The 24762-nt window shown below is 36.1% G+C and overlaps 1 protein-coding gene and 8 non-coding genes across 9 annotated transcripts in view; 1 reads left to right on the plus strand and 8 right to left on the minus strand.

Annotated features, from left to right (window-relative positions):
• LOC136825748 (proteoglycan 4-like) overlaps positions 1-24762 on the plus strand; it is an 85858-nt gene that overhangs the window by 45516 nt on the left and 15580 nt on the right. The window lies entirely within an intron of this gene.
• TRNAD-GUC (transfer RNA aspartic acid (anticodon GUC)) lies at positions 637-708 on the minus strand. Its single transcript has one exon. It is a non-coding gene; the product is annotated as a tRNA-Asp (tRNA).
• Positions 1995-2066, minus strand: TRNAD-GUC (transfer RNA aspartic acid (anticodon GUC)). The gene has a single exon. It is a non-coding gene; the product is annotated as a tRNA-Asp (tRNA).
• On the minus strand, positions 3337-3408 carry TRNAD-GUC (transfer RNA aspartic acid (anticodon GUC)). The gene has a single exon. It is a non-coding gene; the product is annotated as a tRNA-Asp (tRNA).
• Positions 13424-13495, minus strand: TRNAD-GUC (transfer RNA aspartic acid (anticodon GUC)). Its single transcript has one exon. It is a non-coding gene; the product is annotated as a tRNA-Asp (tRNA).
• Positions 16107-16178, minus strand: TRNAD-GUC (transfer RNA aspartic acid (anticodon GUC)). Its single transcript has one exon. It is a non-coding gene; the product is annotated as a tRNA-Asp (tRNA).
• Positions 17606-17677, minus strand: TRNAD-GUC (transfer RNA aspartic acid (anticodon GUC)). Its single transcript has one exon. It is a non-coding gene; the product is annotated as a tRNA-Asp (tRNA).
• Positions 18986-19057, minus strand: TRNAD-GUC (transfer RNA aspartic acid (anticodon GUC)). Its single transcript has one exon. It is a non-coding gene; the product is annotated as a tRNA-Asp (tRNA).
• Positions 22421-22492, minus strand: TRNAD-GUC (transfer RNA aspartic acid (anticodon GUC)). Its single transcript has one exon. It is a non-coding gene; the product is annotated as a tRNA-Asp (tRNA).

The following is a 24762-nucleotide window of genomic DNA, read 5'->3' on the forward strand; positions in this document are numbered from 1 at the left end:
ACAGAGTTAAGACTTTGCATATTGTAGGTAGGTCAGTATTTTGGCGAATGAAGTTGTCTATATTATTTTCATAACCACTATCACTGTCCAAACTATCTAAAAGTTTCAGATAATCACATGAATTAACAAGGCTATTTACTGCTCTGTAACAATTGCGATCCAAATCTTGCAAAGTCTAGAATGGTTAATTTAGGTTGGTATGGTTGGTTGAATTAGGTTGAAGTGAAGACAGTTATTAACAACTTAATTTTCAGTAAAATTTGAGAATACTTATTAACAACTTAATTTTCAGTAAAATTTAAACTTATTACTTAAATTCCAAGAATGAATTAAAGTTTGTTAAGGCTGGACGAAATTAGGTTGAAATGAAGCCAGTTATTAACAATTTAATTTTCAGTAAAATTCAAGCTACAACAACAACTTAACCAAGAAGTTCGGCATAGTTATTCACAACTTACTTTTAGTAGAATTTACGCATATTCTTGTACGATCCAAGAATGAATTAGGTTTCATTTGAGGTCCAGTGCAATTTGACTTAGTTTTAACGTGGCTAGTTAAAACGCCTCCATATACAATTACAGGTTTCAAGTAGACAGTTCATAAGCAGCTCGTCAGTCCCCATCAATATAATTGTATCTCCCCGACGGGGAATCGAACCCCGGCCTCCCGCGTGACAGGCGGGGATACTAACCACTATACTATCGAGGACTGGCAAGGATGGAAATGTTTTTCTTGCTTGTGTTTCATTAGAATTGAATTTTGCCTCGTGAGAGGCCAGTTTAATGGACAACACCTATTTTGTTGTAAGGGGGTTGAGTCTCAAAATGGAAAAAATCCTGTCATTAGCATAGGGCTCAAAGCCAAAGTATATACCATATGAGTTGTAGTGAACTTATATGATTCACTTGATCAATCACGTATGATAAATAGGCTAAGATCATATAAGATAAACAAAGCAGAAAAACTTGAGGGGATAGTAATAGAGTAATACACAACAAATGAAAGCATTAATTGGTTATAACTGTAATTATAATTATATTAAAAATGAACGTACAACCTGTCTAAACGTACACAGTATGAATAGTTGTAATACACCTGTACATAACAGCAGGGAAGTGGATAGCATATCCCTGTGTTTCAAAGACCAAGATTACACAAGGAATGCCCGTTTTATGTAACCACGAAGGAGTATAGGCCGGTCAAGATTTTGGCAAAATGATGTAAGACCAGTTCACAAGTATTAGAATTAAAATCGGTCCCATGGAAAGCCAACTGGAAACAGAAGCCTAATTATTTACAATGCTCAGCAGTTGGATCAGTTGACGATACATCTTCTGTGCACTTATATCAACGATAAGCAATATTTCATCTACAACAACCTGAATCAAACCCTGAAAAATGTCAAACATGTTATTTTTACCATAACTCAAAATATGTTCCATCTATTTAAAAATGCAGAATTAAGACTTTACATTACAGGCAGGTCCAAGATTTTGCAAGCGAATGAAGTTGTGTATATTATTTTTAAAACCAAAGTCACTGTCCAAAAGTCACTGTCCAAACTATCTGAAAATTTCAGATAATCACATGAATTAACAAGGCTATTTATGGCTCTTTAGCAATTGCGATCCAAATCTTGGAAAGTCAAGAATGGTTAATTTAGGTTGGTAAGGTTGGATGAAATTAGGTTGAAATGAAAACAGTTATTAAAATTTAATTTTCAGTAGAATTTTACAACAGTATTCCAGTAAAATTTAAATTATTACTAACTTAATTTTCAGTAAAATTTACGCATAATTATTAACAATTTAATTTCAGTAGAATTTAAACATATTACTGTACGATCCAAGAATGAATTAGTTTTCAGTGGGGTCCAGTGCAATTTGACTTAGTTTTAACGTGGGTAGTTAAAATGCCTCCCAATACAATTACAATCATTTCGAAAGTCAGACAGTTCATCTCCAGCCTCGTCAGTCCCCATCAATATAATTGTCCTCCCCGACGGGGAATCGAACCCCGGCCTCCCGCGTGACAGGCGGGGATACTAACCACTATACTATCGAGGATGGCAAGGACAAAAATGTTGCCTTGATTGTGTTTCATTGGAATTGAATTTTGTCTCATTGAGAGGCCAGTTTAATGGACGACACCTATTTTTGTTGTATGGGACCGGGCACAGTATGAGTGTATAAAGCCCAAAAAGGTTGAGTCTCAAAATGGTCAAAACTCCTGTCCTCATTCATTATTAAAGTATATACCACATGTGATGCAGTGAAATATATCATTCACTTGTTCAACCACATAACATAGGTAGGCTAACCCTTATATAAGATACACGCACTCAAACTTGAATAATAGTAACCAGTGTAATACACATATACATGAAAGAAGTAATAATTATAATTGTTATTATAATTATACTGGAAATGAACATAGAACCTGTCTAAACGTACACAGTACGAATAATTGTAATACACCTGTACGTGTACATGACAGGAGGGAAGTTGATAGAATATCCCTGTGTTTCAAAGCCCAAGATTACACATGGAATGCCCGTTTTATGTTACCACGAGGGAGTATAGGCCGATCAAGATTTGGCAAAATAATGTAAGACCAGTTCACAAATATTATTAGAATTAAAATCGGTGTCACCACCAAAGCTAACTGAAACAGAATCCCAATTATTTACAATCCTACAGCAGTTGGATCAGTTGATGATACATCTCTTGTGCACTTATATCAACGATATACAATGTTTCATCTACAACAACCTGAACAACAATCTTGAAAATGTCAGCCATGTTATTTTTAGCATAACTCCAAATATGCTCCTTGTTGCCAAGAGAAAGATTTTTCCCGGTAACATCTATTTTCTATGCACAGAGTTAAGACTTTACATTTTGTAGGCAGGTCAAGATTTTGGCGATTGAAGTTGTCTATATTATTTTTAAAACCAATATCACTTTCCAAACTATCTGAAAATTTCAGATAATCACATGGATGAACAAGGCTATTCACGTCTCTTTAGCAATTGCGATCCAGTCTTGGAAAGTCTAGAATGGTTAATTTAGGTCGGTAAGGTTGGATGAAATTAGGTTGAAATGAAGGCAGTTATTAACAACTTAGTATACAGTAGAATTTAAACATATTCACTGCAGTCTCATACTCATTTACTTAGATCCAAGAATGAATTAGTTTTTCATTTGGGGTCAGTGCAATTTTGGCCTTAGTTTTTAACGTGGCAGGGGTTAAAAACGCCTCCATATACAATTACATGTTTCAACTAGACAGTCCTCATAAGCAGCTCTCTGTCAGTCCTCATCAATATAATTGCGTCTCCCCGACGGGGAATCGAACCCCGGCCTCCCGCGTGACAGGCGGGGATACTAACCACTATACTATCGAGGAATGGACGAAAATGTTTTTCTGATTGGAATTGAATTTTGTCTCGTGAGGTCAGTTTAATAGACCCTATTTTTGTTTATGGGGCGTAGATCGGTTCCTCCCAAACAGAAAAGGGTTGAGTCTTAAAATGGCCTCCTGTGATTAGGGGGGATCAATACCAAACTATACTATATGAGACTATTGAACATATGCCTCTTCCTTGTTCAACTCTATGTTCTCTGATAAATAGGCTAACCCAGTTAAAAGATCTCATGGGAATCAAACTTGAATTATAGTAATCAGGAGGATACACATATAAATGAAAGCATTAATGGTCATTATACTTGTAATTATAATTATATTGGAAATGGTGTACAACCTGTCTAAATCTGTACACAGTATGAATAGTTGTAATACACCTGGTACATGACAGGAGGGGTGATAGACTTCGGGGCTCCCTGTGTTTCAAAGACCAAGATTACACATGGAATGCCCGTTTTATGTTACCACGAGGGAGCATAGGCTTTTAAGATTTTGGCAAAATGATGTAAGACCAGTTCACAAATATTATTAGAATTAAAATCGGTGTCACCGTCAAAGCTAACTGAAACAGAATCCTAATTATTTACAATGCTGCAGCAGTTGGATCTCTGATGATCACATCTGCACCCAACTGCACTTATATCAACGATCTATGCAATATTTCATCTACAACAAGACCCATTCTTGAAAATGTCAGCCATGTTATTTTTATCATAACTCAAAATATGACAGGGTTCCATACCTATTGACAGGCACAGAGTTAAGACTTTACATATTGAGGGCAGGTCAAGATTTTCTGAATGAGTTCTCTATATTATTTTTAAAACCAATATCACTGTCCAAACTATCTAAAATTTCAAATAATCACATGAATTAACAATTGCTATTTATGGCTCTTTAGCAATTGCGATCCAAATCTTGGAAAGTGAGGAAGAATGGTTAATTTAGGTTGGTAAGCACTTTGGATGAAATTAGGTTGAAAAAGACAGTTATTAACAAATTTTTCAAAGAATCAAACTGACCAATATTCAAGTAAAATTGACAGGGATACTAACAACTTAATTTTCAGTAGAATAGTTATTAAAATTTATATTACTATTACTAGATCCAAGAATGAATTAGTTTTTCATTGGGGTCCAGGGAATTTGACTTAATTTTTAATGTGGCTAGTTAAAACTCCCACTATACTATTACAGGTTTCACACTAGACAGTTCATCCAGCTCGTCAGTCCCCATCAATATAATTAAAAGAGTTCCCCCGACGGGGAATCGAACCCCGGCCTCCCCGTGGTGACAGGCAGGGGATACTAACCACTATACTATCGAGGACTGGTCACACTGGAAATGTTTTTCTGCTTGTGTTTCATTGGAATTGAATTTTGCCTCGTGAGAGGCCAGTTTAATGGACGACACCTATTTTGTTGTATGGGACTTAGCACAGTATGAGTGTACAAAGTGCCCAAAAGGGTTGAGTCTCAAAATGGAAAAACTCCTGTCATTAGCATAGGGCTCAATACCAAAGTTTATGGCATATGAGATCCAGTGAACTATGTATCATTCACTTGTCCTCCAATCACCCAGGTAAATAGGCTAACCCTTACATAAGATACACGCTCAAACTTGAATAATAGTAATCAGAGTGATAGTACATATAACATGAAAACATTAATATTATAACTGTAATTATAATTTTATTGAAATGAACTTTTAGAACCTCTAAACTTACAGTATGAATAGTTGTAACGGGGAATGTACATGACAGCATGGAAGTGGATAGAATATCCCTGTGTTTCAAAGACCAAGATTACACATGGAATGCCTGTTTTTGTTACCTCTCTCTCATTATAGGCTGGTAAAGATTTTGGCAAAATGATGTAAGACCAGTTCACAAATATTATTGGAAATTAAAATCGGTGTCACTGACAGCTAACTGAAACAGAACCTAATTATTTACAATCCTACAGCAGTTGGATCAGTTGGTGATACATCTCTTGTGCACTTATATCAATGATATGCAAGATTTCATCTCAACAACCTCCCAATATTCTTGAAAATGTCAGGCGGGGTTATTTTAGCTATAATCAAAATATGCTCATGTTTCGATCTCCAAATTCTGTCTCCTGAAACATCTATTTTTTGTGCACAGAGTTAAGAATTTTACTCCCGGGAAGGTCAAGATTACCTGAATGAAGTTGTCTATATTATTTTTAAACCACTATCACTGTCCAAAACTATCTGAAAATGTCAGATAATCACAGAATTAACAAGGCTCATTTGCTGACCCAGTTAAAAGATAATCCAAATCTTGGAAAGTGAACAAGGCTTAGGTTGGTATGGTTGGTTGAAATTAGGTTGAAATGAGGACTGTGGTCACACTTTTCGTAAAATTTCCTTCAACTTGTCTCTCTCTAAAGTTTTAAACTTAGTTAAAAATTAATCCTGAATTAAAATTTATCAAACCTGGCCGAAATTGGTTTATTAACACTTTACTATCAAGAACAAGCATGGTCATGAAATTAAGCATAGTTCTGTCTTAATTTCTCATTACTAGATTTCTTAAAAGGAATCGTGGAATTATTTTCATTTGGGGACAGTGCAATTTAACTTATTTTATCAAAGGAGTGGTTCAAACTGCCCTCCATATACAATTACAGGTTTCAAGTAGACAGTTCATCTCAGCTCGTCAGTCCCCATCAATAAAATTGTATCCTCCCCGACGGGGAATCGAACCCCGGCCTCCCCGCGTGACAGGCGGGGATACTAACCACTATACTATCGAGGACTGTGGTCGAACTGCCTGTTTTTTTCAGCTTGTGTTTCATTCTCATTGAATTTGACTCGTGAGAGGCCAGTTTAATGGACGACAGCTATTTTTGAACCCTAGGGCTTAGTGCACAGAATGGGTGTACAAAGCACTACCAAAAGACTTTGAGTCTCATAATGGAAAAGCCTCCTGTAATTAGCATTACTCAGTATTAAAGTATATTACCTATGAATGAGGGAAAATATATCATTCACTTGTTCAACCGGGGATACGTACTATAAATAGGTTAACCCTTATATAAGATCTCCACAGCTCTGAACTTCATTATAATAGTTAACCAGAGTAATACACATATAATGAAAGTAGTAATAATTATAACTGTAACTATAATTATGCTGAAATTGGTCACAGAACCTGTCTCATTCAGCTATGAATCTTGTTCTACACCTGTACATGTACATGACAGGAGGAAGTTGATAGAATATCCCTGTGTTTCAAAGACCAAGATTATCGAGGACATGGAAAGTTTTATGTTTCGAGACATAGGCCGGTCAAGATTTTGGCAAAATGGGAATGTAAGACCAGTTCACAAGTATTGAATTAAAATCGGTAATCACCGTCTATACTAAAGAACTGTGGTAATTGTTGTCCTGCCTTCAGAATCCTAATTATTTAGACCCAATTAAAAGATCCTACAGTAGTTGGCGTGACAACTGACTATACTATTGAGGACTGTGGTCACACTTTTTGGCGAATTCTCTCTGTCTCTCTTTCATTAAAACCAGTAAAAAGACATTCCTTGAAAATGTCAGCGTGACATGGGGGATTACCAATATTTCGAGGACTGTGGTCACTCAAAATATCAGCTCTCTGTCTCTCTCCAAGAGTTAAAAGACATTTCCTGCAAATCTATTTTCGTGCACAGGTAAGGGATACTAACCACTACAATTACAAGTTGGTCACACTGTGTCCTCCTTCAGCTCTCTGTCTCTCCAGACTATCTGAGACCCAGTTAAAAGATGTTCCTCCCCGATGAGAATCGAACCTTGACCTCCCGCGTGATACAGGGGATACTAAACTATACTATCGAGGACTCAGATTGATGTTTTTTTAATTGTGTTTCAGCTCTCTGTCTCTGGTCATTACAAGACCAGGTTGAAGACAGTTTTGAGGTGTAAGGGAATCAAGGTAGAATCTATAAGGGGGATGTAACCACTGTAATTAGGATATGGTTTTCAAGTATATCATGTGATGTCCTGTATATCATTTGACGTTCAACCACATTTAGGTAGTTCCTCCCTATATAAGAATCACGTGCTTAAATAGTAAGGTGGGTAATACAATATACATGAAAGGACTAAAGTAGACTTGTCCTCCTATAATTCTCTGTCTGAAATCATCATAGAGCCCTGTTAAAATGTTCACAGAACGATGGGGAATGAATACACCTGCCTCCCGCATGACAGGAGGGAGTTGATAAAACCACTGTACTAACGAGGACACATGCAATGGACGTTTTACAGTTCCTTCAGCCTCTCTGTCTTTCTCATTGAATTAAAGACCAGTTCCAAATATTAGGCCAACCGCCTCGCGTCACAGGCTGGGATTTTGTTGTACAATGCTTAGCAGTTGTATCAGTTGATGAAACATCTCTTGTGCACTTATAGCTTGTGTTTCTCAACAACTGGAAAACAATCTTAAAAATGTTCCTCCATGTTATTTAGGGCATAACTTCAAAAAGGATGTTGCCAAGATGAAAGATTTTTCCCGTAACATCTATTTTCTATGCACAGAGTTGGCTCAACATTTTGCCTCAGGTCAAATTTTGGCGATTCTGTTCTCTATATTATTTTAAACCCAGTTAAAGACATTTCCAAACCAACTGAAAATGATAGATAATCACATGTTGGGAACAAGGCTATTCACGTCTCTATGAAAGCAAATCATTCAGCTCTAGAATGGTTAATTTAGGTCAGTTAAAAGGTTGGATGATGAATTAGGTTGAGTTCTTGTTATTAACAACTATACTACATTAGAAATACATATTATGTAGTCCTTCAGCTCTCTGATCCAGAATGAATTAGTTTTAAGATCTTCATAATTTGACTTAGTCTCTAACGTGGCTGGTGGGAACCTGAACCAAGATTACAAGTTTCAACTGAATTAAGCAGCTCTCAGTCCCCATCATTATAATTGTGTTCCCCGACGAAGGAACCCCGGCCTCCCAGTGACAGGCAGGGGCACTAACTATCAAGGACTGGTCAAGGAGACCAGCTCTTGTCTTGACACTATAGACCCAGTTTGAGATTTTGCCTAAAAACTCCTGAAAGCTAGGGCTGATAACAAATTTATATTATTTGAGATGTATTAAACAGCATTGTACTTGTTCAACTCCTTGTAGGATAAATCTCCAGAGGCCCTTATACAAGGTACAAGTTTCGGACTTGAATTATAGTGATCACAGTAATCCCATAACATGGCGGTAGAAAATAATTCACACTATAATTATAAAATGAACATATGAATCTATCTCCTCTTCAGCAGTATGATTATTCCTGGAAACATCAGTTTTACGTGACACAGAAAAAGACTTCCTGTGTTTATTGTAGGTTGCTCATATTTCACAGGAATGTACTGAAAGTATAGGCTAGTCAAAATTTTGTCAAAATGATGTAAGACCAGTTCACCAAATATTATTCTTAAAAAGTGTCACTCAAAGATAACTGAAAATGAATTAACAATTATTTACAATCCTACAAGTTGGATCAACTTGATAGATCTCCCAACATTTGAGGGATACACAATTTTTACAACAACTAAACAATATTCTTGAAAATTTCAATATTATTTTTAACATAACTCAAGAATCTCATAAATTTTCCAAGAATAGATTAAAACATCATTTTCTATGCACAGAGTTACCTTTGCATGTTGAAATTATTGAAATGAAGTTGTCTATATTATTTTACCACTATCACTGTCCAAACTATCTAAAAGTTTCAGATAATCACATGAATTAACAAGGCTATTTATGGCTCTTTAGCAATTTTCGATAAAATTTGGAAAGCCTAGAATGGTTAATTTACTTGAAGGTTGGTAGGTTCAAATTAGGTTGAAATAAAAGTTATTAAAGTTATTAACAACTTAATTTTCAGTAGAATTTAAACATATTCTGTATGATCCAAGAATGAATTAGTTTTATTGAGGTCAGTGCAATTTGACTTAATTTTACTGGAGGGTTAAAAGCACTTCATATATACAATTACAGGTTTCAAGTAGACAGTTCATAAGCAGCTTGTCAGTCCCCATCAATAGTTAAATGCTGTCCTCCCTGACGGGAATCGAACGGCCTCCCGCGTGACAGGCGGGATACTAACCACTATACTATCGAGGACTGGCAAGGATGGAAATGTTTTTCTTGCTTGTGTTTCATTGAATTGAATTTTTGCCTCGTGAGGAGTGTCCCTGCTACCCCAGTTTAATGGACCACACCTATGAGTTGTTGTGCCAAAAAGGGTTGAGTCTCAAAATGGAAAAAATCCTGTAATTAGCATGGGCTCAATAGCCAAAAGTATATACCATATGAAATGTAGGGAATCATATGATTCAGTTTGTTCAATCACGTATGATAAATAGGCTAACCCCTTATATAAGATACATTTTTCAAACTTGAATAATAGTAATCAGAGTAATACACACACAAATGAAAGCATTATTGGTTATAACTGTAATTATAATTATATTGGAAATGAACATACAACCTGCCTAAACGTACACAGTATGAATAGTTGTAATGCAGATGTACTTGACAGCAAGGAAGTGGATAGCATATCCCTGTGTTTCGAAGACCAAGATTACACATGGAATGCCCGTTTTATGTTTCCACGAAGGTGTATAGGCCGGTCAAGATTTTGGCAAAATGATGTAAGACCAGTTCACAAGTATTGGGATTAAAATCGGTGTCACTGTCAAAGCTAACTGAAACAGAGCCTAATTATTTACATTGCTACAGCAGTTGGATCAGTTGATGATACATCTCTTGTGCACTTATATCAACGATAAGCAATATTTCATCTACAACAACCTGACCAACATTCTTGAAAATGTCAGCCATGTTATTTTTATCATAACTCAAAATATGCTCCATCTATTTTCTATGCACAGAATTAAGACTTTACATATTGTGGGCAGGTCAAGATTTTGGCGAATGAAGTTGTGTATATTATTTTTAAAACCAAAATCACTGTCCAAACTATCTGAAAATTTCAGATAATCACATGAATTACCAAGGCTATTTATGGCACTGTAGCAATTGCGATCGAAATCTTGGAAAGTCAAGAATTGTTAATTTAGGTTAGTAAGGTTGGATGAAATTAGGTTGAAATGAAGACAGTTATTAACAATTTAATTTTCAGAATTTAGACCCAGTTTTTACAACAATTTTCAGTAAAATTTAAATTGTTACTAACAACTTAATTTTTTCAGTAAAATTTACCACTAATTATTAACAACTTAATTACCAGAATGAATTTCAGCTCATATTACTCTACTTAACGGTACGACAAGAATGAGTTAGTTTTCATTTGGGGTCCACGTGCAATGAAAACTTAGTTTTAACGTGGCGGCTAGTTAAATTGCCTCCATATACAATTACAAGTTTCAAGTAGAAAGTTCACAAGCAGGCTCGTCAGTCCCCATCAATATAATGTACATTCCTCCCGACGGGAATCGAACCCGGCCTCCCGCGTGACAGGCGGGGATACTAACCACTATACTATCGAGGACTGGTGAAGACAAAATGTTTTTCTTGATTCTGTTTCATTGCTCTTGTCTTTCTCTCATGAGAGACCAGTTTAATGGACGACACCTATTTTTTGTTGTATGTGGCTTTAGTATGAGTGTATAAAGCGCCCAAAAGGTTTGAGTCTCGAGGAATGGAAAAACTGGTCTGTAACTGCATTGTCCTCCTTCAGGGTCTATACCTCATGTGATTAGTGAAATATAGTTAAAGACTTGTTCAACCACATAACATGGAATCAAACTAATATAAGATACATTTACTCAACCTTGAATAATAGTAACCAGTGGAATACATATGGTCTAACTGAAGTCCTCCTTATCTGTCTCTTATTCTCATTATAGAAATGAGTTATAGAACCTGTCTAAATCTCCCACGATGGGAATAATTAGCCTACACCTGTACGTGTACATGGCAGGGGTAGTTGAACCACTATACTGTCGAGTTTCATGTGGTCACATGGAATGCCCGTTTATGTTTCCTTCAGAGTATCTTTCTCAAGATTTGCAAAATAACAAGACCAGTTCAAAAATATTATTCCTCAATTAAAATTGAAACACCAAAGCTAGCGGGGAAACAGAATCCCAATTACTTCGAGGAATCCTCACACAGTTGGATCAGTTGATGATTTAGCTCTTGTCTCACTTATATCAACCGAGTTAAAAGTTTCATCTACAACAAATACAACAATCTTGAAAATATCAGCCATGTTATTTTTCATAACTCCAAATATGCTCCTTGTTGCCAAGAGAAAGATTTTCCCAGTAACATCTATTACTATGACCCAGTTAAGACTCCCCGACATTTTGTGACAGGCGGTCAAGATTTTGGCCATAATAAGTTGTCTAGGATTATGGTCAAACCAATATCTCCTCCAACTATCTGAAAATTTCTCAGATAGAAGTGAAAGGCTATTCCTCGTCTCGGGAATTAAACCCCAGCCTCTGTGACACAGGGTTTACAAACCACTATAGTTGGATGACTTAGGTTGAAATGCCTTGTCCTCCTTCAGCTCTCTGTCTCTCTCATATTACTAGACCCAGTTAAAAGAGATTTTTTCAGTGGGGAATCAGTTTTGGTTTTTAACGTGGCGAGGTTAAAACAAAATATACTATTACCAGTTTCAAGTCAAACTGTTGTCCTCCTTCAGCTCGTGTGTCTCCCCATACTAATAGTTAATTGCGTTTCTCCCGATGAATCGAACCCCGGCCTCCCGCGTGAAGGCGGGGGAACTAACCACTATACTATCGAGGACTTGGGACAAAATGTCCTCCAGCAGTGTTTCATTGGAATTGAATTTTAGTCTCAGAGAAAGATCTTCCTTTTAATGGAAACACCTATTTTTGTTGTATACAGGGGGCATAACACTATACGGTATGAGTGTCACATTGCAGCGTTCTCCTTCAGCTCTTGAGTCTCAAAATGGAAAAATTCCTGTCATTTTTCCTAGGGAATCAATACCAAAGTGTTTACCATGACATGGGGGATACTATGAAACTATGTTTACCACTGTGATAACTAGACGGTCCTTATAGAATACACTCTCTCAATCTTGAATTATAGTAACCAGTTTTAATACACATATAAATTGAAGCATTAATGATTATAACTATAATTATAATTAATTGAAATGAACATACAACCTGTATACTATCGTAAGACATTATGAATAGTTGTAATGCACCTCATTCAGGAGGAAGTTGTCTCTCCCTGTGTTTCAAAGACCAAGATTACACATGGAATGCCCGTTTTATGTTAATGAGAGCATAACCCTGGATTCCATGAAAATGATGAAGACCAGTTCACAAATACTATTAGAATTAAACTGTGTCACCAGACTAACTGTCAAAATAATTCTGTCTCTATCTCAGCAGTTGAATCAGTTGATGATACTTCTCTTGTGCACTTATATCAACGATATGGCAATATTTCATCTACAGGTAGGATACAACACTATACTTCGGAGGAATGTGGCCATTTATTTTATCGTTCTACATATAGCTCTGCCCGAAAATTTCTATTGAGTTGATGATTTTACATATGGGAGGCAGTTCAGCCTTTAATGACAGGAATGAACAACCAATATTATTTTTCCAAACCAATATCACTGTCCAAACTATCTTCCTTTTCAGTCTAATCTCATGAATTAACTCAGGCTATTTTTCCTCTTATCAAGTGTGACCCAAATCTTGGAAAGTCTGAAGGTTAAAGGTTGGTTTAGTGAAATTAGGTTGAAATGACAGTCATTAACAACTTAATTTTCAGTAGAATTTAAACATATTACTGTACAATCCAAGAATGAATTAGTTTTCATTGCGGTTTAGTGCAATTTGACTTAATTTTAGTGTGACTAGTTAAAATGTCTCCATATACAGTACAGGTTTCAAGTAGACAGTTCATAAGCAGCTCGTCAGTCCCCATCAATATAATTGCGTCTCCCCGACGGGGAATCGAACCCCGGCCTCCCGCGTGACAGGCGGGGATACTAACCACTATACTATCGAGGACTGGCAAGGATGGAAATGTTTTTCTTGCTTGTGTTTCATTGGAATTGAATTTTGTCTCGTGAGAGCCCAGTTTACTGAACGCTACCTACTTTGCTGTATGGGGCGGAGCACAGTATGAGTGTACAAAGCGCCAAAAAGGTTGAGTCATAATGGAAAAACTCATGTCATTAGCATAGGGCTCAATACCAAAGTTTATAACATATGAGATGTAGTGAGTATGTATCATTCACTTGTTCAACGACGTAGGATAAATAGGTGAACCCCATATCTAGTAGATACGTGCTCAAATTACAAATAATAGTAATCGAAGTACATACATTTATACATGAAAGTAGTAATAATTATAACTGTAATTATAATTAAGCTGGAAGTGAACTTAGAACCTGTCTAAACTTAGTATGAAGAGTTGTAATACACCTGTACATGACAGCAGGGAAGTTGATAGAATATCCCTGTGTTTCAAAGACCAAGATTACAAATGGAATGCCTGTTTTATGTTACCACGAAGGAGTATAGGCCGGTCAAGATTTTGGCAAAATGATGTAAGACCAGTTCACAAATATTATTAGAAAATTAAAATCGGTGTCACTGTCAAAGCTAACTGAAACAGAACCTAATTATTTACAATCCTACAGCAGTTGGATCAGTTGGTGATACATCTCTTGTGCACTTATATCAATGATATGCAATGTTTCATCCTCAACAACCCGAACAATATTCTTGAAAATATCAGCCATGTTATTTGCGAGGGTCAAAAACACTATACTTGTTTCAAAGGACTGTTCTCATTGAAATATCCTTTTTGTGCACTGAGTTCCCTTTCGCATTGTAAGCAGATCAAGATTACATGAATGAAGTTTTCAATATTATTTTTAAACCAATATCAATACGCAAACTATCTGAAAATGTCAAATAATCACATGAATTAACCATGCTATTTACGATTCTTTAGTAATTACAATCCAAATCTTGGAAAGCCTAGAGTGATTAATTTAGGTTGGTAAGGTTGGATGAAATTAGGTTGAAATGAAGACAGTTATCATCAACTTGATTTGCAGTAAAGTTTAAGCATAGTTATTAACAACTAATTTTCAGTAAAATTTAAGGATATTACTTTAACTCATTCCAAGAATCTGTTAATGTCTGTCAAAAGAAGGTTCAAACTTATTTTCATTCCTCCATGCAATTTGATCCTTAGTTTTAATGTGGTGGTTAAAATTCACTCCATATACAATTACAGGTTTCAAGTAGACAGTACATCTCCAGCTCGTCAGTCCCCATCAATATAAGTTGTACCTCCCCCCGGGAATCGAACCCCGGCCTCCCGCGTGACAGGCGGGGATACTAACCACTATACTATCGAGGACTGGCAAGGACGAAAATGTTTTTCTTGCTTGTGTTTCATTGGAATTGAATTTTGCCTCGTGAGAGGCCAGTTTAATGGATGACACCTATTTTGTTGTACGGGGCGTAGCACAGTATAAGTGTACAAAGTGCCCAAAAGGATTCAGTCTCATGGGAAAAACTCCTGTAATTAGCATTGGGTTCAGTATTAAAGTATATACCATATGGAATGTAGGGAAACATATATCATTCACTTGTTCAACCACGTAGGATAAATAGGTTAACCCTTATATAAGATCCACGCGCTCGAACTTGATTAATAGTAATCAGAGTAATACACACACAAATGAAAGTAGTAATAATTATAACTGTAACTGTAATTATGCTGGAAATTAAGACAGACTCTATCTAAACTTACATAGTATGAATAGTTGTTTGTAATACACCTGTACATGACAGCAGGGAAGTATACAGAATATCCCTGTGTTTCAAAGACCAAGATTGCACATGGAATGCCCTTTTTTATGTTTCCACGAGTGAGTATAGGCCGGTCAAGATTTTGGCAAAATGATGTAAGACCAGTTCACAAGTATTAGAATTAAAATCGGTGTCACTTTCAAAGCTAACTAAAACAGAATCCTAATTATTTACAATGCTACAGTAGTTGGATCAACTGATTATAGATCTCTTGTGCACTTACATCAGGGTATGCAGCATTTCATCTACAACAACCTAAACAGCATTCTTGAAAATGTCAGCCATATTATTTTTAATATAACTCAAAATATGCTCCATGTTTCCAAGAGCAAGATTATTCCCTGAACATCTATTTTCTATGCACAGAGTTAAGACCTTGCATACTGTAGGCAGGTCAGTATTTTGGCGAATGAAGGTGTCTATATTATTTTTAAAACCACTATATCACTGTCCAAACTATCTGAAAGTTTCAGATAATCACATGAAGTAACATGACTATTTATGGCTCTTTAGCAATTGCGATCGAAATCTTGGAAAGCCTAGAATGGTTAATTTACTGTAGGCTGGTAAGGTTGGATGAAATTAGGTTGAAGACAGTTTTTAACAACCTAATCTTTAGTAGAATCTAAACATGTTACTGTACGATCCAGGAATGATTTAGTTTTCATTGGGGTCCAGTGCAGTTTGACTTAGTTTTAACGTGACTAGTTAAAACGCCTTCATATACAATTACACGTTTCAAGTAGACAGTTCATAAGCAGCTCGTCAGTCCCCATCAATATAATTGGATCTCCCCGACGGGGAATCGAACCCCGGCCTCCCGCGTGACAGGCGGGGATACTAACCACTATACTATCGAGGACTGGCAAGGACGAAAATGTTTTTCTTGCTTGTGTTTCATTGGAATTGAATTTTGCCTCGTGAGAGGCCAGTTTAATGGACGACACCTATTTTGTTGTATGGGGCTTAGCACAGTATGAGTGTACAAAGCGCCCAAAAGGGTTGAGTCTCAAAATGGAAAAACTCCTGTCATTAGCATAGGGCTTAATACCAAAGGATATACCACATGAGATGTAGTGAACATTTATGATTCGCTTGTTCAAACACGTATGATAAATAGGCTGACCCATATATAAGATACAAGCGCTCAAACTTGAATGATAGTAATCAGAGTAATATATATATAATTGAAAGCATTAATGATTATAACTGTAATTATAATTATAACTAATTATAATTATATTGGAAATGAACATACAACTGTTCACATTATGAATAGTTGTAGTAAACCTCTACACGACAGCAGGGAAGTTGATAATATATCTCTGTGTTTCAAAGACCAAGATTACACACGGAATGCCCGTTTTATGTTACCACGAAGGAGTATAGGCCGGTCAGGATTTTGGCAAAATGATGTAAGACCAGTTCACAAATATTATTAGATTTAAAATCGGAATCACTGAAAGCTAACTGAAACAGAACCTAATTATTTACAGTGCTACAGCAGTTGGATCAGTTGATGATACATCTCTTGTGCACTTATATCAACAATATGCAATAATACGTCTACAGCAACCTGAACAACATTCTTGAAAATGTTAGCCATGTTATTTTTAACATAACTCAAAATATGCTCCATGTTTCCAAGAGCAAGATTATTCCCGGAAACATCTAGTTTCTATACACAGAGTTAAGACTTTGGATATTGTAGGTAGGTCAGTATTTTGGCGAATGAAGTTGTCTGTATTATTTTCAAAACACTATCACTGTCCAAACTGTCTAAAAGTCTCAGATAATCACATGAATTAACAAGGCTATTTACGGCTCTGTAACAGTTGCGATCCAAATTTGAGAACACTTATTAACAACTTAATTTTCAGTAAAATTTAAACTTATTACTTAAATTCCAAGAATGGATTACTTAAATTCCAAGAATGGATTAAAGTTTGGTAGGGTTGGATGAAATTAGGTTGAAATGAAGCCAGTTATTAACAATTTAATTTTCAGTAAAATTGAACAGTTATCAACAACTTAATTTTCAGTAAAATTTAAGCATAGTTATCAACAACTTGATTTTCAGTAAAAGTAAGTATAGTTATTAACAACTTAATTTTCAGTAGAATTTACACATATTCTTGTACGATCCAAGAATGAATTAGGTTTCATTTGAGGTCAAGTGCAATTTGACTTAGTTTTAACGTCGCTAGTTAAAATGCCACCATATACAATTACAGGTTTCAAGTAGACAGTTCATAAGCAGCTTGTCAGTCCCCATCAATATAATTGCATCTCCCCGACGGGGAATCGAACCCCGGCCTCCCGCGTGACAGGCGGGGATACTAACCACCGTACTATCGAGGACTGGCAATGATGAAAATGTTTTTCTTGCTTGCTTCATTGGAATTGAATTTTGCTTCGTGAGAGGCAAGTTTAATGGACCACACAGCATGTGTACAAAGTGCCCAAAAGGGTTGAGTTTCATAATGGGAAAACCTCCTGTAATTAGCATTGGGTTCAATATTAAAGTATATACCATATGAAATGTAGGGAATCATATATCATTCACTTGTTCAACCTTGTAGGATAAACCGGCTAACCCTTATATAAGATACACGCGCTCAAACTTGAATAATAGTAATCAGAGTAATACACTTATAAATGAAAGAAGTAATAATTATAACTGTAATTATAATTATACTGGAATTGAACATAGAACCGGTTTAAACTTACTCTGTACGAGTAGTTGTAATACACCTGTACATGCCAGGAGGGAACGTGATAGAATATCCCTGTGTTTCAAAGACCAAGGTTACACATGGAATGTCCGTTTTATGTTTCCACGAAGGATTATAGGCTGGTCAAGATTTTGGCAAAATGATGTAAGACCTGTTCACAAATATTATTAGAATTAAAATCGGTGTCACTGTCAAAGCTAACTGAAACAGAACCTAATTATTTATAATGCTATAGTAGATGGTTTATTTACAATGCTACAGCAGTTGGATCAGTTGATGATACATCTCTTGTGCACTTATATCAACAATATGCAATATTGCATCTATAACAACCTGAACAACATTTTTGAAAATGTCAGCCATGTTATTTTTAATATATGTCAAAATACGCTTCTTCTTTCCAATGGCACGGTTATATACTCCTTGAAACATCTATTTTCTGTGCACTGAGTTAAGTCTTTTCACATTGTAAGCAAATCAAGAATACTCGAATGAAGTTTAAAATTTTATTTTTCAACCAATATCAATATGCAAACTATCTGAAAATTTAAAATAATCACATCGATTAACAAGGCTATTTACGATTCCTTAGTAATTACAATCCGAATCTTGGAAAGTCTATGATGATTAAGTTAGGTTGGTAAGGTCGGATGGAATTAGGTCGAGATGAAGACAGTTATTAACAATTTAATTTTCAGTAAAATTTAAGAATAGTTACTAACTTAATTTCAGTAAAATTTAAGTATATTACCTTACGATCCAAGAATGAATTAATGTTTGTCAAAATTTTTAAGGTACTTGAACTTGCTTTAATTGGGGTCCAGTGCAATTTGACTTAGTTTTAACAAGGCTAGTTAAAACGCCTTTATACAATTACAGATTTCAAGTAGACAGTTCATTAGCAGGTCGTCAGTCCCTATCAATATAATTGTACCTCCCCGACGGGGAATCGAACCCCGGCCTCCCGCGTGACAGGCGGGGATACTAACCACTATACTATCGAGGACTGGCAAGGATGAAAATGTTTTTCTTGCTCGTGTTTCATTGGAATTGAATTTTGCATCGTGAGAGGCCAGTTTAATGGACATCTATTTTGTTGTATGGGGCTTAGCACAGTAGGAGTGTACAAAGCGCCCAAAAGGGTTGAGTCTCGTAATGGAAAAAACTCCTGTAATTAGCATTAGGTTCAGTATTAAAGTATCTACCATATGAGATGTACTGAGCATATACCATTCGCTTGTTCAACCACGTATGATAAATAGGCTAACCCTTATACAAAATACACGCGCTCAAACTTGAATAATGTAACCAGAGTAATACACAGATACATGAAAGTAGTAATAATGCAGTGATTATAATAATAATAATAATAATAATAAATAATAATAATAATAATAATAATAATAATACTGGAAATGAACATACAATTTGTTTAAACTTACACGGTATGAATAGTTGTAATACACTTATACATGACAACAGGGGAGTTGAGGGAGGTCAAGATTTTGGCAAAGTGATGTAATTAAAACCAATGCCAGTGTCGAAACTACCCGAAAATAAATAGATTGCTTTAAAGATGATAAAGCAACTGGGCCAGCTGATGTAGCAATTTGCCTGAAAATGTCACCCATTTTATTGTCAGCATAACTCAAAATGTCACCCGTTTTATTGTCAGCATAACTCAAATTGTCACCCATTTTATTGTCAGCATAACTCAAAATGTCACCCATTTTATTGTCAGCATAACTCAAAATGTCACCCATTTTATTGTCAGCATAGCTCAAAATGTCACCCATTTTATTGTCAGCATAGCTCAAAATGTCACCCATTTTATTGTCAGCATACCTCAAAATGTCACCCATTTTATTGTCAGCATAGCTCAAAATGTCACCCATTTTATTGTCAGCATACCTCAAAATGTCACCCATTTTATTGTCAGCATAGCTCAAAATGTCGCCCATTTTATTGTCAGCATACCTCAAAATGTCACCCATTTTATTGTCAGCATACCTCAAAATGTCACCCATTTTATTGTCAGCCTAACTCAAAATACTCTTCATATTTCAAAGAGCAAGATTACTCCGTGAAACTTATATCATCTGTGCGTTGGGTTAAGACTTCACAGTTCAGGTAGGTCAAGATTTTGGCAAAGTGAAAGTTAGGAGAGTTCATATTATACTACGTTTAAAACTATTGTCGCTATCATAACTCTCAGAAAAATCAAGATAAGTACATCTAAATTAACGAGGCCATTTGCCTTATTTTAGCAACTGCGATCCAGATCATGCGCAGTCTAGATAGGTAGATTAATTTAGGTTTGACTAGGTTAGGTTAAGACAACTGAGGTTTGATGAGGTTGGGTTGAAATGAACACAGTTATCAACACCTTAATTTTCAACAAGAAATTATTACTATAATTACAATAAGATCAATGCCTCCCAAGAATGACGGAATGTTTGTCTGAATTTAAAGGCATTTTGAGTTTGATAAACGGGAAGTCGACGCTGTTTTTACTCAGTTTTAACGTAATTGTATCGATAGAGACGAAGTAATTACTACCATATTCATGCTGAGACTAGTTACGCGCTTGCAGTAGAAAGTTCATGGGGTAGCTCTTCGATCCCCATGAATATAATACGGGTGCAGTAGAAAGTTCATGGGCAGCTCGTCGATCCCCATGAATATAATATGGCTGCAGTAGAAAGTTCATGGGTAGCTCATGGATCCCCATGAATATAATACGGCTGCAGTAGAAATTCATGGGTAGCTTGTCGATCCCCGTGAATATAATACGGCTGCAGTAGAAATTCATGAGTAGCTCGCCGATCCCCGTGAATATAATACGGCTGCAGTAGAAAGTTCGTGAGTAGCTCGTCAGTCCCCTTCAGTATAATACGGCTGCAGTAGAAAGTTCATGAGTAGCTCGTCAGTCCCCTTCAATATAATACGGCTACAGTAGAAAGTTCATTGGTAGCTCGTCAGTCCCTATCAGTATCACTGGATCTCCCCGACGGGGAATCGAACCCCGCCTCCCGCGTGACATACGGAGATACTAACCACTATCGAGGACTGCCAAGGATAGAAATTCCTCCCTTAGTTCTTTTCACTCTGATGCATTGCTTTGCATCCTCACGTGCCTCAGTTATTTATAGTTATATTGGAAGTTGCCTTAAGCAAGCATCGCCATTCGGGAAAACGAGGGAAATAAAGAATTCAGAGGAGAAAAACAGCTGTCCCAGTGCATCACCTTGCTGCATCCCGTTCTGGTTTGTTGTGATGCTATACGGTATTGCATCACGGCTCGCAGTTTTCTTATAATAATCTGACGCTTAAACATTTCCTTTATTTTTAAGAAGTATAGAAGAACTATAATTTATAAAGGCAAAAGTGACAGGGAAATAATTCATCTTTATTTAGCCGGTTCTCGTATAGACAACACTGCAACCAAAAATAGCAACGTGTGGACAGTAAGGGGCTGCGCGTGTTTACGTTTCTCATTCGTCTTTCTTCAACTTTCGCATTTGATTTTAAAGCAAAAGGCATGCGCTTAGCGCATGGAAAAACCTATCGTCTGGACTTACCTTAAATGAAACGAGGTTATATGGACTTACCTTAAATGAAACGAGGTTATAAGGACTTAACTTAAGTGAAACGAGGTTATATACCATTTTTTAGCAGATGCAATCCTTTACCTTAAATGAAACGAGGTTATATACCATTCTTTAGCAGATGCAATCCTTTACCTTAAATGAAACGAGGTTATATACCATTCTGTAGCAGATGCAATCCTTTACCTTAAATGAAACGAGGTTATATACCATTCTTTAGCAGATGCAATCCTTTATCTTAAATGAAACGAGGTTATATATCATTCTTTAGTAGATGCAATCCTTTCCCTTAAATGAAACGAGGTTATATATCATTCTTTAGCAAATGCAGTCCTTTAACTTAATGAAACGAGGTTATATACCATTCTTTAGCAAATGCGATCCAATTCATGCAAACTGTAGATAGATAAATCAATTTAGGTTTGGTAAAATTAGATTGATAAATTAATTGATAAATTAATTTAGTTTTAAGTAAAATTAGATTGAAATGAAAACAGAAATTAACATCTGAAATTTCAGCAGAAATTAAGTCATATTACCGTACGATCCAGGAATTATTGAATAATTTGTGATAGTTTAAAGGTTACCATATTTCTTTCCATAGTTATAATGTGGACTGTTCAGAGAATGGTAAATCACATTCATTGATTTTTTAATCCTGAAATTAGGTTGTCATGAATGTTAAAATGCCTCCACACACAAATATTCTTTTCTAATACAGTTCATGACTAGCTTGTCAGTCCCATTCAATATAATTGGACCTCCCCGACGGGGAATCGAACCCCGGCCTCCCGCGTGACAGGCGGGGATACTCACCACTATACTATCGAGGACTGGTCTTATCGGGAATGTTTTGCATCCTTGCGTTTCACTGAGATACTAGTGCACTGTATCCAAACGTGCGTCTTATGTTTTTGTTACATCTAATGTTGGCTTAAGCAAGTCTACGAAAATAATGCGAGTCTTAATATTTTACATACCGATAACAGAAGTATGTATCTTATATCAAAAAGCGTATTCATTCTGTAACGATGTGAAGGTGTTCAGTTCAGTGAGGCATTCATGCAAATGAAAAGGATATCATTTATGCGCACTGATTCAAGTAAAGTAATAGCATGAGAAGAGGATCTAGCTTCCTGTTAAAGTGTTATTGTCCTGGACTGTGATTATTTTCTTCCCTTTCAAATATTCGAAACACAAATCGCTAAATGTCTCCGTTAACGACGTAAGCGGATGTGAGTCACGGATTATCATTTCTGATGTATACTATGTGAATTGAGATATCTAAAAGAAGGGTCTAGAGGTCTAAGGTACAGTGGTTGGAAATGTGAATCTGCTTTCCAATATAAAACTTAAATTATGAATAGAAATAGGTTGAATGTCTCCATCGAGCATTACCGCTCGTGGTGTGCTCTCATCTTGGACTTTACATGTGGATCTCATAACTTGACTTATGCTTGTCCGTTTTTTTCTGACCCTTTATCTCCAGTGGGTGGAAATATCAAATGGGGCTGAATTACCGCAAGTTCTTTTGGCTTCCAAATATGAACTGATTAGGATAAGATACTGTCTGTGGTCTTGACTCGAGAGATTTTTCAAGGCTTGAAATGAGGACATTCCTTTACAAGCTGGCTGCTTAACATGTAAAACGCTTATCACAATGTTTATTATCAAGGTGTAATTTAGTAGGTAAGCATTTGTTTATGGTTCGAATTATCCCTGTGAAAAGTGTTATAACCCAGAAGAATTTAAAGAAGAAAAACAATAGGCCCAACGCTTCACCTTGCATCATCCCGTTCTGGCTTGTGGTGATATATGGTATTGCGTCACGGCTCGTATTTTTCTTCAAGTCATCTAACGCTTATATAGCGCTGCGTCAGTTGTAGGTGATTTGAAAAATTCCTTGGCTACAAAGCCTTCATTTTCAAGGAGACGTATAATCGGACTATAATTTATAAAGGCCAGAGGGATAAACAATAAAAAACAAAAAAAAATTCTGTCGCTGGTTCTCGTATAGATTGGTGTGGATAGGACAAGTGGAATTTATATATGAAAATATATAATTTTAAGTCTTTAAGCTGCGATGATATTTATAAAGCATATGTCAGTTGGGTGAATGTTTCATGAACATTTTTCTTCGAGTGCACTTATAATTTTTAGTTCTAATTAGGTGTATGAACGGAGTGAATGTTTTTCGAAAAAAATATTTATCAAGCGTTTTTCTACCTTGTAGTTCAGATGTTCAAATGACTTAATTCTGGTAGTGATGACAGGCCTAAATGAGTTTTTCAGAATTTAGATTGGTCCGAATTTTGGCAAAATGAAGTTTGAAAAGTTCAAATTATATTACATTTCAAACCAGCGTTACTGTCATAACTATCTAAGAATTTAGATGAATACATCTGAATAAATGAGGTCATTTACTACTTTTTAATACTTGCGATCCAAATCATGCAAAGTTTAGATAGATTAATTTTGGTTTAGTCTTAATTTTGGGTTAGTTTGGTCTGGTAAAATTCGGTTAAAATTAAGAGAATTATCAACATCTTTAATGTTCAGCAAAATTGTAACATAATGCTATCCGAGAATATTTGTCAAAAGTGAAAGGCATTTTAACTTATTTACATGGGGCATCAACTCAGTGGCTGATCTGAGGCAATTTTTTCCTAACTTGCACCGTGGCCGCTCTGAGAAAGATACACCAGAGGGGTTAGTGACTCAGTGTACCTCACGTGTTGCAATGTATCCAATTCTTAAGAGTGTTTGCAGAGTCCCTTCCGTCCCTAGCTGCGCTTACTTTTCAGTCTTTCACTTTACTTCCATTCCCGCCTCCTCTCTTCAGCCTCGCTGTCCAACCTCTCTAACTATTATTTCTTAAGGCGACTGTGTGGGTTTTTTTTCCAGTTCCACTCTTAGAACCTTGTACTTCATTTCCTATATATATATTTTCTTGATCTCTGTCTTGCTGTCCAACCACTCCAACTCACTCTTTTCACTTCCTTAAGCGCCGAATGACCGAAAGTTCTCAGTGCTTGGTTTGATAGCCTAAATTCATAAAATTAATTAGTCGATAGCCTAAATTCATAGAATTAATTAATCGACA

The sequence above is a fragment of the Macrobrachium rosenbergii genome, chromosome 39 (assembly GCF_040412425.1).
Source record: "Macrobrachium rosenbergii isolate ZJJX-2024 chromosome 39, ASM4041242v1, whole genome shotgun sequence".
NCBI classification, from domain to species: domain Eukaryota; kingdom Metazoa; phylum Arthropoda; class Malacostraca; order Decapoda; family Palaemonidae; genus Macrobrachium; species Macrobrachium rosenbergii.